Source organism: Molossus molossus, unplaced genomic scaffold, assembly GCF_014108415.1.
Source record: "Molossus molossus isolate mMolMol1 unplaced genomic scaffold, mMolMol1.p scaffold_m16_p_2, whole genome shotgun sequence".
Taxonomy (NCBI): Eukaryota; Metazoa; Chordata; class Mammalia; order Chiroptera; family Molossidae; genus Molossus; species Molossus molossus.
Genome location: NW_023425355.1, coordinates 66,813,858 through 66,828,559, shown reverse-complemented (window position 1 = coordinate 66,828,559; position 14,702 = coordinate 66,813,858).

Sequence of the window (14,702 nt, the reverse complement as noted above, 5' to 3'; positions counted from 1 at the left end):
AAATGGCAGTTCCATTTTTAATTTTTTGAGGAAACCCCATATTGTTTTCCATAGTGGCTGCTCCAGTCTGCATTCGCACCAGCAGTGTACTGGTGTCCCCTTTTCTCCACATCTTCGCCAGCAATTGTTGTTTTGTGATTTGTTGATGGCAAACATTCTGGCAAGTGTGAGGTGGTACCTCATAGTCCTTTTAATATGCATTTCTCTGATGATAAGTGAAGTTGAGCATTTTTTTTTCATATGTCTCTTGGCCATCTGTATGTCCTTTTTGGAGGGGTGTCTATTCAGGTCCTCTGCCCATTTTTTCATTGGAGTGTTTGTCTTCCTTTTGTTGAGTTGTATGAGTACTCTATATATTTTGGAAATTAACTACTTATCTGCTGTATCATTGGCAAATATGTTCTTCCACACAGTGGGTACCCTTTTCATTTTAATGCTTGTTTTTTTTTTTTCTCTGTACAGATGCTTTTCAGTTTGAGGTAGTCCCACTTATAAATTTTTGTTTGTTTGTTTCTCTTGCCCTTGGTAATTTATTGGTGAAAATTTTGCTATGTGTGATGTCTGAGATTTTGCTTGCTACATGTTCCTATATTTAAGTCTTCTATCCATTTTGATTTGTAAGTTGGTGGTCTAGTTTCATTTTTTTGCATGTACCTGTCTAATTTTCCCAACACCATTTATTGAACATATTTTCTTTACTCTAATGTATGCTCTTGCCTCCTTTGTTAAATATTAATTGCATATACTGTCTTGGGTCAATTTCTGGGTTCCTTGTTCTGTTCCATTGATCTATGTGCCTGTTCTTGTGCCAGTATTAATCTGTTTTGATCACAGTGGCTTTGTAGTATATCCTGTTATCTGATACTGTGATCCCTCCGACTTTGTTCTTCTTTTTGAAGATTGCTGTGGCTATTTGGGGTTCTTTTAAGTTCCTTATAAAATTTTGGAGTATTTGTTCCAGTTCTGTGAAATATATCATTGGCATTTTAATAGGAATTGAATTGAATCTGTATATTGATTTGGCTGGTATAGACATTTTAATAATGTTGATTCTTCCAATCCATAATCATGGTACATGCTTCCACTTTTTTATATCTTCCTCGATTTCTGTTTTCAAAGTCATGTGCTTTTCTGAGAGCAGATATTTTACCTCCTTGGTTAAATTTATTCCTATATATCTCAATTATTATTGTTGCATTGATAAATGGGATTGTTTTTGTTTTCTTTTTAGTTTCTCTTTCTGATTATACATTATTGATGTATAAATACCATCAATTTCTGGATGTTCATTTTGTATCCTGCAACATTACCAAATTCATTTCATTTTTAGATCTTCTAGTTTTTTGGTGGAGTCTTTAGGGTTTTCTATGTACAATATCATGTCACCTTCGAATAGTGACAGTTTCACTTCCTCCTTTCCAATTTAGATGACTTTTTTTATTTCTTGTTTGATTGCTCTGACTAAGACTTTTGGTATATGTTGAAGGAAAGTTCTGAAAATGGACATCCATGACCTTTTCCTGTTCTTAAGGGAAATGTTTTTATTTTTGCCCTTTGAGTATGGTGTTGGCGATAAGTTTATGATATATGGCCTTTATTATGTTGAAGCATGTTCCTCTATTTTCACTTTTCTTAGAGTTTTTATTAAAAATGGATACTGTCTATTGTCAAATACCTTTTCAGCATCCATTGATATGATCATATAATTTTTATCTTTCATTTTCTTATGTAATGTATCACATTTATTGATTTTTCAATATTGTACTAACCTTGCATCCCTGGAATAAATCCCACTTGGACATGGTGTATAATTTTGTAATGTATTTCTAGATCTGATTTGGTAATATTTCATTGAGGATTTTGGCATCTATGTTCATCAGGGATATTGGCCTGTAATTTTCTTTCTTTTCAGTGTCTTTATCTGGCTTTGGAAGTAGGATTTTGCCTCCCTAATAAAAGAGCTTGTAAGTCTTTTTTCTCTCTCGAAATTTTGAATAGTTTTAGGAAAATAGGTATTAGTTCTTTTTAAAATGTTTGGTAAAACTCCCTTGTGAAGCCATCTGGACCAGGGCTTTTGTTTGTTGGGCATTTATTGTTTACTGCTTCAACTTTCCCAGTTTTTATTGGATTGTTCAGGTGTTCTGACTCTTCCTGGTTGATCTTTAAAAGACTCTATGATTCTAGGATTTGTCCATTTTGCCTAGATTGTCCAATTTGTTCGCATATTATCATTCATTGTATTTTACTAACAATCCATTGTATTTATGTGGTGTCAGTTGTTATTTCACCTCTTTCATTTATGATTTTATTAATTGGGTCCTCTCTCTTTGTCCTTGGTGATTCTGGCTAAATGTTGCTCAATCTTGTTTATCTTTCCAAAGATCCATCTCTTGGTTTCATTGACCTTTTATATTGTTTTTTTTAGTCTCTATGTTATGTTACTTATTTCCATTCTGACCTTTATTGTTTTCTTCCTTCCACTTTCTATGGACTTTCCTTACCATTCTTTTTCTAATTTTTTAGTTGTAGTGTTAGATACTTTATAGATTTTTTTCTTGAGGTTGGCCTGTAATGCTATGAACTTCCCTCTCAGGACTGCTTTGGCTGTGTCTCTTAGATTTTGTATTGTTTTGTGTTCATTTACATTAGTTTCCAAGAAGTTATTGATTGGTAACCCATTCATTGTTTAGTAACATGCTATTTAACCTTCATGTGTTTGAATGGTTTTGAATTTTCATTGATTTCTAGTTCTATGCTATTGTAATCTGAGAAGATGCTTGATATAATTCAATATTCTTGAACTTGTAGAGACTTAGTTTGTATCCTAACATGTGGTCTGTCTTTGAGAATGTCTTGTGTGTACTTGTGAAGAATGTATACCTGCACCTTTGGGTTGAAATGTTTTATAAATATCAATGAACTCCATCTGATCCAGTGCATTATTTAGGGTCTCTGTTTCCTTGTTAATTTTTTTTTCTACGAGATTTGTTCAACGATGTCATGATGTCAGGGGAGAGTGTTAATATCCTCTACTATGACTGTATTTCTATTGATCTCTCACTAAAATTCATCAATTTTTTTTTAATGTACTTAGGTGCTCCTATATTGGGTGAATATATGCTAATTAGGGTTATATCCTCTTGTTGGACTGATCCTTTTTGTATTATGTAATGTCCTTCTTTGACTCTTGTTGTGGCCTTTATTTTGTCAGATATGAGTATTGCTACCCCAGGTATTTTTTGGTTTTGGTTTTTGTTGTTTAGTTCCATTTGTTTGGGATAATTTTTTCCATCTCTTCACTTTCAGTCTGTGTTAGTCTTTTGTTCTGAGATGGGTCTCTTATAAACAGCATATCTATGGGATATGTTTTCTTATCCATTCAGCTACCCTATGTCTTTTGATTAGAGCATTTACTCCATTTACATTTAAGGTTATTATTAATAGAAACTTACTTATTGCCATTTTTTCCTCTATAACTATGTTCCTCTCTCTCTCAAATTCTAAATCTTCATAAACCCCCCTTTTAACATATCTTGCAATGCCAGTTTGGTGGTTATCTACTCCTTTGGCCTCTCTCTCTCTCTCTCTCTCTCTCTCTCTTTTGGTCTGGGAAGCTCTTAATTTAATTTTCAATTTTAAATTATAACCTTGCTGGATAGGGTAATCTTGGGTTAAGATCCTTGTTTTTCATTACTTTAAATACTTCATGCCACTCCCTTCTGGCCTGAAGTGTTTCTGTTGACAAATCAGCTGACATTCAATTGAGAGCCCCCTTGTAGGTAAATTTCTGTCTCTCTCTTGCTGCATTTAAGATTCTTTCTTTGTCTTTCATGTTTGTCATTTTTATTATGATGTGCCTTGGATAGAGTCTCATTAGGTTCATCTTGATTGGAACTCTGCTTCCTGAACTTGTGTGACTTTTTCCTTTACCAGATTGGGGAAGTTTTCTGTTATTATTTCTTTAAACAGTTTCTCTATTCCTTGCACACATTCTTCTCCTACTGGTACCCCTATAGTGTGGGTGTTGTTACATTTCATATTGTCCCAAAGTGTCCTTAAACTATTGTCCTGCTTTTTAATTCTTTTTGCTGTTCTAATTGGGTGCTTTTGTCTATATTGTCTTTCAACTCACTGATTCTGTCTTCTGCCTCATTCAGTCTACTTTTGAATCCTTCTAGTGTGTTCTTGATGTCAGATATTTTACTCTTCATTTCTTCCTGATTCTTATTTATGTTTTCTATTTCTTCTTTTATTCTGTTGTAGTTTCCTCCAAGTTTATTGAAAGTCTCACTAAATTCCTTAAGCATTCTTATAACCAGTACTTTGAACTCTCTATCTGATAAATTGCTTGCTTCTCTTTTGTTTATCTCTTTTTCAGGAGTTTCTTCCTTTTCTTTCATTTAGGGGTCACTTCTTTGTCTCATCATTTTTGCTGACTTTTTGTGTTTGTTTCTATGTATTAGCTCCAACTGCTATGCCTTCCAATGTTTGGCCTTATGTAATAAGTGTTTTGTGGGACCCACTGGTGCAGTCTCTTAGATCTCCTCAGCTGGGGGCTCTGGAAATGACCCTTTTGTGATTTATTTGGGTTTTTCTGTTATAAGTGGGTCTTGAATATTGCTGTCCCATTCATAGATGGGACCTCCTCTCAGGCTGGCTGGTTGTGAAGCTCACCCCCAAGCATATAGTGCAAGATGTTGTACAGGTACTGACAAAACAACACTAAATATAACACAGCATACCAAAAACATACAAAAGATTCCTACAACCACAATGAAAGCCACTAGAAAAAAAGAGAAAATTAAGAAAAAAAAGAAGAGAAGAAGAAGAATGGAAGAAAAGAAAAAATACTAAGAGAGAAGAAAGGGGGAAAGAAAAAATATCAGGGAAAGGCAGAGATGAAAGAAATAAAATAAGAACAGAGACTAGGGGAATGAAAATGGTGTAAAAAAGAAGAAGAAAAAAATTTTGAAAAGAAAATAGAGGAGAAGGTAGAAAGGGAGAATATTAGAAAAGGAAAAAAAGAAGCTTAAGCAAGAGAAAGAAGAAAAACTAGAGTAAGAAACAGGAAACAACACAGAGACTAAAATAATATCAAATCAATAAAAGAGAAACATAAATAAAATAATGCAAAAAAATTAAGTGGCATTTGTCTCAAAAAAAAAGAAAAGAAAGAAAAGAAAAAAAGAAGTGGCATTGGTCTCAGCAGAGTTTTAGTGCCTACTGGAAGCTCCCTTTGGATCTTGCTTTACTTAAGTGCTAACCACAGTCAGAAACTTTCCTCCTTTGGCACTTAGCAACCTATTTGGAGCTTCAAACTATCCACAGTTTGTGTCTGCCCCCACAGAACTTGGTTGTGTGAGGGAGTGGCCAAGCTACATTTTAAAGCCAGTTTGTGAATGTTCTCTAATTTAGTTTTATTTTCAGCCTGGCCCTGGGAAGAGGTGTATGAAGGGTCTGCCTATATGGCCACCATCTTTTCCCATCAAATGTGCTTTAATATGTGAAGTATAGCAAAATCCAGCACATTAAATATTTCGTGGAGCCCTGGGTGGTGTGGGTCAGTGGTTAGAGCGTCAGCCCATGGATCAAAGGGTCACAGGTTCAATTCCTGGTCAAGGGCACGTACCTGGGTTATAGGTTCTTTCTCCCTCTGTCTTTACTCTCTCTCTCTCTCTCCCCCTCCCTCCCTCTCTCTTTCTCTCTCTCTCCCTCTCCCTCCCTCTCTCTTTCTCTCTCTCTCTCTCCCCTTCCTTCCTTCCTTCCTTCCTTCCTTCCTTCCTTCCTTCCTTCCTTCCTTCCTTCCTTCCTCTCTCTAAAAAATCAATGGGTAAAATATTCTCAGGTGAGGATTAACAAAAAATATTTCATAGATATCTGTGTAATGCCATGGCATTGCAGGGAGTTTGAGAAACACATCATTTATAATAATTTTTTTTTTGTTTTATTGTAGGAAGCTTTGATCCAATTTATTTATAAAGCTTGGGGAAAGCCCTATATATCTCAGGTTATAACAGTTTAAATAATAGGGAGAGTACCTGATTTTTTTTGTATAGAAACAAGTTAAGTTAACCCACAGGGATGTGATATTTATATGATGCAGTGTCTGACTATATTATTCTGAACTGAGAGAATACTAAAGGTGAGCATCACAGTTGGGTTTCTCACCTGCTTATCCAAATATTGAACAAGGATTCGAACAACTGGAATCTTCACTGTCTACCAGAAAAGCAGACTTGAAAATGACCTTCTGAACAACTTTCTTACCAAAAGCAATATTCAAATGTGGTTCTAAAATTTTAATGTCTGGGCTAGAACTGATCATCAGCATAGAAAATGTTGATTACCCAGACTTCAGTCTCAGAGTTTGCTGGATGCCCATCCCAGCTCTATAACTGGCTGGTTCTATGAACATGGGCAAATAGCCTAACCTCAGTGCTGTCCTTTATAAAATGGGTAGATAAGAGTGCATGTTTATTGTTGTGAGATAAGATTTAATTAAAGAACATAAAGTCCTTCGCACTTAGGAATATCTCAATATGTTAGTGGATGGAGGAAGAAAGTAGCAGACTTTCACCCAGGATTTGAAGGACACTAAGAAGGACCCAACCATCTCTCCTGTCTTGTTCAATAACAAGAGCTGCCATTTGTTGGCTACCTATTCTCTGCCAGGTCCTACAAAGCGTGTGTTATATACATTATCTCTCTATTTTTTCTCCAATACCTTATAAGATAGCTGATTATTATCACATCCATTGTACAGAGGAAGAAACTGCGGCTCTGCAAGGCTATGTACTTGCCTAAGGCCAGACAGATAGTAAAGAAGAAGACTAAGATCCAAATTCTGATCTGATTCCAGAGACTGTGTTCTTTTCACTACAGGTGCTGGCTCCTCCAATGATCTTATTGATTTTTAGGCTGGTATAAGTCACTCCCCCCCCCCACTGTATATATGTATGTATGTATTTATATTTTAGGTACACAATTCAGTGACTTTTTCCCCCTCCTGTTGTATATTTTTTTCAATTTTAATTTTTATTTTTCAATTTCAGTTGCCATTCAATGTTATACTAGTTTCAGGTGTACAGCATAGTGATTAAACATTTATATAAATTATGAAGTGATTCCGCCAACAAGTCTAGTACCCCTCTGGCACCACATGTAGCTATTATACTATTGTCTTATGATTTGTTCATTCATTTAAAACTGTATTTTAGGGAAAGGAATCGTGTGAGTCCTTACTTATCAGAGGTAACACCTGAGGTGTTCCTCAGGTTTTTTTCTTCCCCTTTGGGCATTGAAACACACTTCCAAGTGTGGGTGGGAAGTCTGATATAGAAAGAAAGATGCTGTGTCCTAGAAGGGGTTGACTTAGACACATCTCAAAGTTCCCCAGAAGTATCTATCTGCTTAGGGTGATCCCATGTACTCCTAGGGGCTTGGCTCAGCCTAGTTTCAGGCTGCAGGCTTTATGATGTGGATTCTGGCTTGCTCTCAATATGATTCCCCTGTATCGAATGATATTAATAATCGTGGTACAAGCACTGTAAACATGGAAAATGAAACCCAATCTCTGCCCAGGATATTTCAATTCTCAAGATATAAAAACTGAGCCATCCATCGAATTGCAAAAGACTTAGCTTGGAGGTAGCTGACTCCAGCTTGAACGCTGGAGAGTGAGTCTGACACCTGACCTACAGCAAAGGCACTCAAATTAGGAAGCTAAAAGAACAACCTGATGCACTGAACAAGAGCCTTTGCAGCACACTTCTGAGACAGGAAGAGCAGGAGAAGGACCTGCTCAGAACACTTAATTTATTTGTCTTTGGGGAGTTATGTTCTCTTATTGGAAGAATGGTCTGTAAATATTCTTAAGAGGGACTACTGCTTTGTCATTTCAGATTAGTTTGGGGAATATTTGGTGGGGGGGGGCAGTTCAACCCAAATCTCTTACTATTAGGCTATAAACTCCAGTGTTTAATGGAACATAAAGAAGGCTTGGAGAATAAAATAACTTCTTTATAGTGAATTTTCTATGTAGTGCTTAGTCTCCTTATTTTGACAAAATCTGGCTGTATGAAGTTAGTGTTGAATACAAAACTTATTTTTACTCAGCCATAAAAAAGATGAAATATTGTCATTTGGGACAGCAAGGGTGGACCTTGAGAGATAAGTCAGATGGAAAAGAATAGAAACTATGATTTCACTCATGTGGGAAAAAACACACACACAAAAAAATCAAAACAAAAACAAATTCATAGTTACAGACAGCAGATTGGTGGTTACCAGAAGGGAAGGGGGGTATAGGGAGAGTAAAATGGGTAAAGGGGCTCAAAAGTAACAAATGGTGACAAATGAAAACTAGATTTTGGTGTTGAGCATGCTCTAGTATATATAAATATCAAATTATATATTTTCCATCTGAAACTTACAGTAATATTAAAAACCAGTTACCTCAATTAAAACAATTTTTCAGTTGATAGTCAAAATAAAATGTCTCTGTTTAAGATGTCATGGTATGAGTATCTAATGGAGATCGAAATCCCATCTAGCCATGTTTCCAGATTTCAACCAACAAAAAAACTTGTCTGTTATGTTTTCTGGAGTTGCATCATCCTGGCAAATTATTGTTGTTAGTTTGCTACTGCCAAAGCATCTTAGCATCTCAGCTGGCATAAGGTTTGCCCTTGATAAGAGGACCAAAAACTGTTCATTTTGTAATTCATTATCTAGATCTCTTCTAGAAGACTCTGCAAAAACAAATGTCAGTTTCTGCTTTGAACTGCTATCAAACCACTGGTCAGACCTGAAACTGTGGAAACATTTAGGGTTGAAATGCAGAGCATCTTTTATTTTACTTCAGCAATGTTCTGCTGTCTCTTCTCCCTACAAAAATCAGCTTGGTTATAGACTTGGTCTAAAAAATCAACTATTTGCTCTCCAACCAGGTTGTGGATATTGACACAAACTGTACTGTGCTTGTGAGGCGACACACTGTTGTCTTGATAAAAGACCTCAAAATGTCATGTTTGTGGTGCCACAAATTGAGAGTGGGGTTTGTATTTTGGGATAGCTAGGACACTTTTTATACAACCTCATCGACCGGCAAGGATTTGGGTGCGCTGAGCACAAAGAAAGGTAATGAACACATTTTCTGTCAACAAAAGTTCCTCTTTCTCAGACCAAGACAAAAAAGGAGGGGGTTTATTGATTGTCTTTTCCAGATCTCTCCAATGTTTGCTAGGAAACCTCTGACTATTCCATTCCACTGTAGAGTGTCCTCTGAGATATCACTGCATCACAGCCAGTGCAAAAATTAGTCATTCATTCACTCTTCTCATGTCCACGTATGTTAACTATATTTCCTTACATGAATGGTAAGTTCTAGGAGAACAAAGACCCATCTCTGGTGAAAATATTGATATTTCTGATAGGATATAGTTAGTGAAAAAAAAAAACATTTTTTTTTTTTTTAGTTATAAGTTGACAGTAAGTGAGAAACTAACATCTCTTGAGCACCTACTCAGTGTTAGATAGATCCTTTGTGAGGTGCCTTGGGAATTACCTTATGTTGGCATGTATACTTGGGGAGATTAAGGGAGTGATCAGCAGTGCCAATTCCACACAAGATGTGTGTGCCCTTGACCACGTTCCTTCAGGCTCTAGAGACTCTATTTCCTCACGTATAAGATGAGGACAATAGCAGCTGCTTTGCCAAGTTGTTAAGGTCCAGTCAGTGTTTGTGAAAGTATTTGGTAAACTGAAAAGCCCTAGACCAAATATTATTGTTGTTGGACACTGTAGGGAATTTCTTTAAATGAAGAAGCTAAGGTCCTAGCCTTCTAGAAAGTTATTGCTTAGTAAACTGGCCAAAGTTGATTCTGACACTTCCAAAAGTTAACAGTATCAGATAAATGTGGTGATATCCCAAGGCTTTGTATGCATTGAATTGTCGAATCAGCAGTGTTTAGATCTCTGCTTCCCTCTTTACTAAAATGCAGGCTCTGGGCTCCTGTCCTCTATCTCTTTCTGTGCCCTCAGAGCATGTGCATGCACCTGTGCACAGACACACACACACACACACACACACACACACACACACACACACACACACCATGATTCCTCTTTGCCCAGCTTTCTGGCTTAGGATGACGTCTATCTAAGTCTTTTGAAAATCCATTTTGGAACAGGATGCCTCATACTCTCCTGCTCATGCCCAGACATCCTTGAGCTGGATAAATATCACTGGAACAAGAGTTATTATTACAGGCTGTGGAATTAGACACATTTGGGTTACAGTCCAGCTCTACTAGTTCCTAGCTCTGTGGTTATAACTCTAAATACCAGTTTACTCATCTGTAAATAAGTACAAATATAACTACCTCATGGGGTTGCTGGAAAAATTAATAGAGATAAGGCATGTACAGTGTCTAGTAAAGAACCAGACACTCCCTGGCCGGTTTGGCTCAGTGGCTGGAGCGTCGGCCTGTGGCCCAGAGAGTCCCAGGTTTGGTTCCCGCTAGGGGCACATACCAAAAAAAAAAACAAAAAAAAAAACAGACACATAATAGATTTTCAGTACAGGAACTATTATTGGCATAGTTTGCTAAGCCTTTTGGAGTTAGCTTACAGGAGACATCACCAAGTCCAGCCATATCTTATCACCATGCAGAACATTGGAGCTGACATCTTACACATGTTGCTCTCCCATCAACCATCCATTACATTTCTAACCCATCATTTAGCTCTATTAACTGCACTTTGTCTACTTGTTAGGGGTTTGAATATTGTCTTCTGCTTCAGGTAAATCTTCCACAAGATGACACCCATTAAGGCATCTTTCTTCAATGAAGATAAATGTTCAAAGTGTCTTCTGAAAAATTGTATTGAATTTATTGGGGCGACATTGGTTAATAAAAGCATATAGGTTTCGGAAGTGCAATTCTGCCCTGGCAGGTTTGGCTCAGTGGTTAGAGTCTGGGGTTTGATTCTGGTTAAGGGGAGGTGCCTCAGTTGAGTTTTGTCCCTGGCTTTGATCAGGGTCCCACGGGAGGCGGCCAGTAAACGTGTCCCTTTCAGGTCAATGTTTCTTTCCTCCTGTCTCTCTCTCTCCCTCCCTTCCACTCTATCTGAAGATAAATAGAAAAATATCCTTAGGTGAGGATTTTAAAAAAAGAAAATAAATAAAATTATATAATATGTCATTTGTATATTTTATTGTGTGTTCGCCACCCCAAGTCAAGTCTCCTTCCATCACCATTTACCCTCTTCTACTTCCCCCACCCCCGCCTTGCCCTCTGGTAATCACCATACTCTTGTCTGTGTTTATGAGTTTTTTCTTTACTTAAACCATTCTCCTTTTTCACCCAACCTCCCAACCCCTACCCCTCTGACAACTGTCACCAATTCTCTGTATCTACGAATCTGTTTATATTTTGTGTGTTTACTTTGATCATTCGATTCCACATAAAAGTGAAATCATATAGTACTTGTCTTTCTCTAACTGGCTTATTTCACTTAACTTAATACTCTCCAGGTCCATCCATGCTGTCGCAAAGGTTAAGATTTCCTTCTTTTTTTATGGCTGAGTAGTATTCCATTATGTATATGTGCTACAGCTTTTTTATCCTCTCATCTACTGATGTACACTTGGGCTGTTTCCATATATTGGCTATTGTAAATAGTGCTGCTATAAACATAAGGGTGCACATATTCTTTCAAATTAGTGTTTTCGTTTTTTTTCTGATATATTCCCAGAAGTGAAATAGCTGACTCATAAGGCAATTCCATTTTAACTTTTTGAGGTTAAGTCCATACTGCTTTCCACAATGGCTGCACCCATGTGTATTCCCATTACCAAGTTCACCCCCCTCCCCCAGCACTGCTTTCATGTAACTTTCTGCATCTTAATGCCATTTGATGAAGTGTAGACCTTGAAAATATGTACATAAAAAGTAATTCCTTCCCCAATTTTTGCTGTAAAGCCTGGCATTATGAGCCTCTAGTCTGACTTTCTCTTATCAAAAATTAATTTTTATTTAGTCTGTGACATGTACGATTTCTCCAAATTAATTTATTTCTTTTCCTGGGATATTTCTATAAGTAATTCCCCTTCAAGCCCACTTTAGTGACAAATAAATACTTTTCCTGGGAGCAACTTTAGCCTCGAGGCTAGCTTCCTCCAAATTGTTCATGTTGCTCTGAAATATAATTTTCAGCTCTTGTATTTTATTATTCAATATTAGACCTCCCCAAGAGACCAGTCAGGAGATCAGCAATGAGTGTGATCTTCTCTTGCCAAGATCCCAGACTACCAAAACAAATAAGAGACAGTGGTCCAGGCAAGGCGATTCTTATTATTATTATCACTATTAAAACTAGGGCTTTTGTGTCAGCTGGAGGTCAGTTCTCAACTCATTTCCCCAATCTTTCAGTTTTGACTTTCACCAAGTCATTAGAAACCCAGAAGGTTTATTTCAAAGTTCTGTCTTACCCACATAATCTAAGACTATTTGCTCCTCAATTAAGCCCTGCTTTTCTGACTCAGCTACTAGTTGGAGGGTTATCTTTGGTAGTGCAGTTTTAGCCTACATTGCTGACACAAAGGCTAAAGAGAGTGGTGTTTATCCCCAGCTGTTTTCATTAGCTAGCATAGCTTAGATCACAGAAAGCTCCTGCTGGGGCCTTCAGGGTAATCTAATGTAGCCCCTTAGTTTACCAAAGTCAGCAAGTAAATCCCAGAGACTTCAAACGATTGGCCCAGGGTCACACAGTGAACTAGAGGCAAAACTGAGACTTCAAACATTGTTTTTGTGGCATCCAGCTTGGTGTTCTTTCTACTCTTCCACCATGAGCTGGTGCTGCTGGCCCAGAGTTCAGTGGACCAGTGGGGTTGCCCAGCTCTGGCTCATGAAGGATGAACACAAAACTGATCCTGTTTCTCAGTCTTCTGTGGTTTGAACAACTGATCAAATCAAAACTGCTCTGGCCAGATCTACTATTAACTCTAAAAACAAATTTATTTATTTTTATTTATTATTTTTTTAATCCTCACCTGAGGACATGCCTAGAGAGAGGAAGAGAGAGAGAGCTCTTTTGGTTATCTTCTGTATGTGCCCCGACCAGGGATTGAACCAACAACCTTTTGGTGCACAGAATGGCACATCAACTATTAATTTATGAAGTGAATGGAGCTGAAAATTAGTGTCCATAGTTTAGTGTGGGGCTGACCTTGTAAGTCCTCCACTTATAACTCACTTCTATTTTCCATCTCAGCTTCTGAAGCATCTCCTCCATGGCCGTTATACACATTTTATAGTATTTCGTTGCAGCAATCCTTCATCAGGGGTAAGCATTGCCCTCTTCCTCCTCTCTTACAGATGTATCCTGGGGGTGTACATGTTTCACTTCTCAGTGTGATTGAATGGATCAGAGGTTATCCTCCCCCATGGGACACCAGTCAAGAGAGCATTGGAGAGGTCTGAAGGTAGGGTGAGAAAAGAGAGCAGATAAAGAAATGGGATGAGAGCAAAGCCAGTATGTCAAAATTAGGCCCATAGCCAACCACCTGTCATTAAGACTGTGTATATTACTATTGTGGGAAATATATCAAAGAGCTCAAATCAAAGCTATTGAGAAGCAAAAGGGAAGAGAAATGAAGTTACAGAAGGTCTACAGTCCCAGGAACTAGACTAACTGCTCTCAGTAGATTATTTTAGTTAACTTAAAAGACAATCCAGTGCAGTAGCTATCATTAGCCCCATTTTCATTGATAAGAAAAATAAAGCTATAAGAGAGCTCAGAGAGTGCTGAGTAAATCCCAGGGTGATGGGTTCTCCAAACCTATTCTTTCTCCTTTTTTAAAAAAAGCTCATTTGAGATTGGATTCCTCTTTATTATACTACTAAACCAGCTTCTCGAAGGTACCTGGTCAGGCTATTTTATAGAGCAAAAACTGAGGCCCAAAGAAGTGAAGTGACTGTGACAGGAATGGAGTCTGTCTTACTGCCTATGGTCCCCAGTCCTTGGGTTACCATAACTTTAAAAACCCTATATGAATTGATTCTTCCACTCACTGGCAGCAACAAGTAAAAGTTTAACTGTTAATGAAATGGTTGGAATCCCACATCAGAAGGATGGCGATTGGTCTGCATGTTCAGAGTCTTCCATGAATCCCATTCCTGTTCTTATCTTGCTTTTTTTTTTCTTTATTGATTTTTGAGAAAGAGGAAGGGAGGAGAGAGAGAAAGAAACATCAATGAGAGAGAACATCGACTGGCCGCCTCCTGCATGCCCCTCACTGGGGATCAGGCCCACAACCTGGGCATGTGCCCTGACCAGGAATCTAATTGGCAACCTCCTGGTGCATGGGCTGATGCTCAACCACTGAGCCACACCGGCTGGGCTGGTCTTATCTTGCTTTTGTAGCAAACATTCATTTAGCATACACATCACCTCTTTTAATTCCTCAAGTCCCATGTTTTGTTAAGCTAAACAAACAAAACTCAGTGTTTTATGGGGGGAATATAGATGCCTGTTGAAAGTGATGTATATAACATGCCCAAAACCTGTTTGAAATGTTAAAGCATGAATTTCAGAACAGTGTTTTTTCATTAAGTACTGCTGCTCATTCAATTTAGAAATACTCATAAAAATGAAACAAATTGACTCAATACTTTGCATATTTTCAATTTTTGTGACAA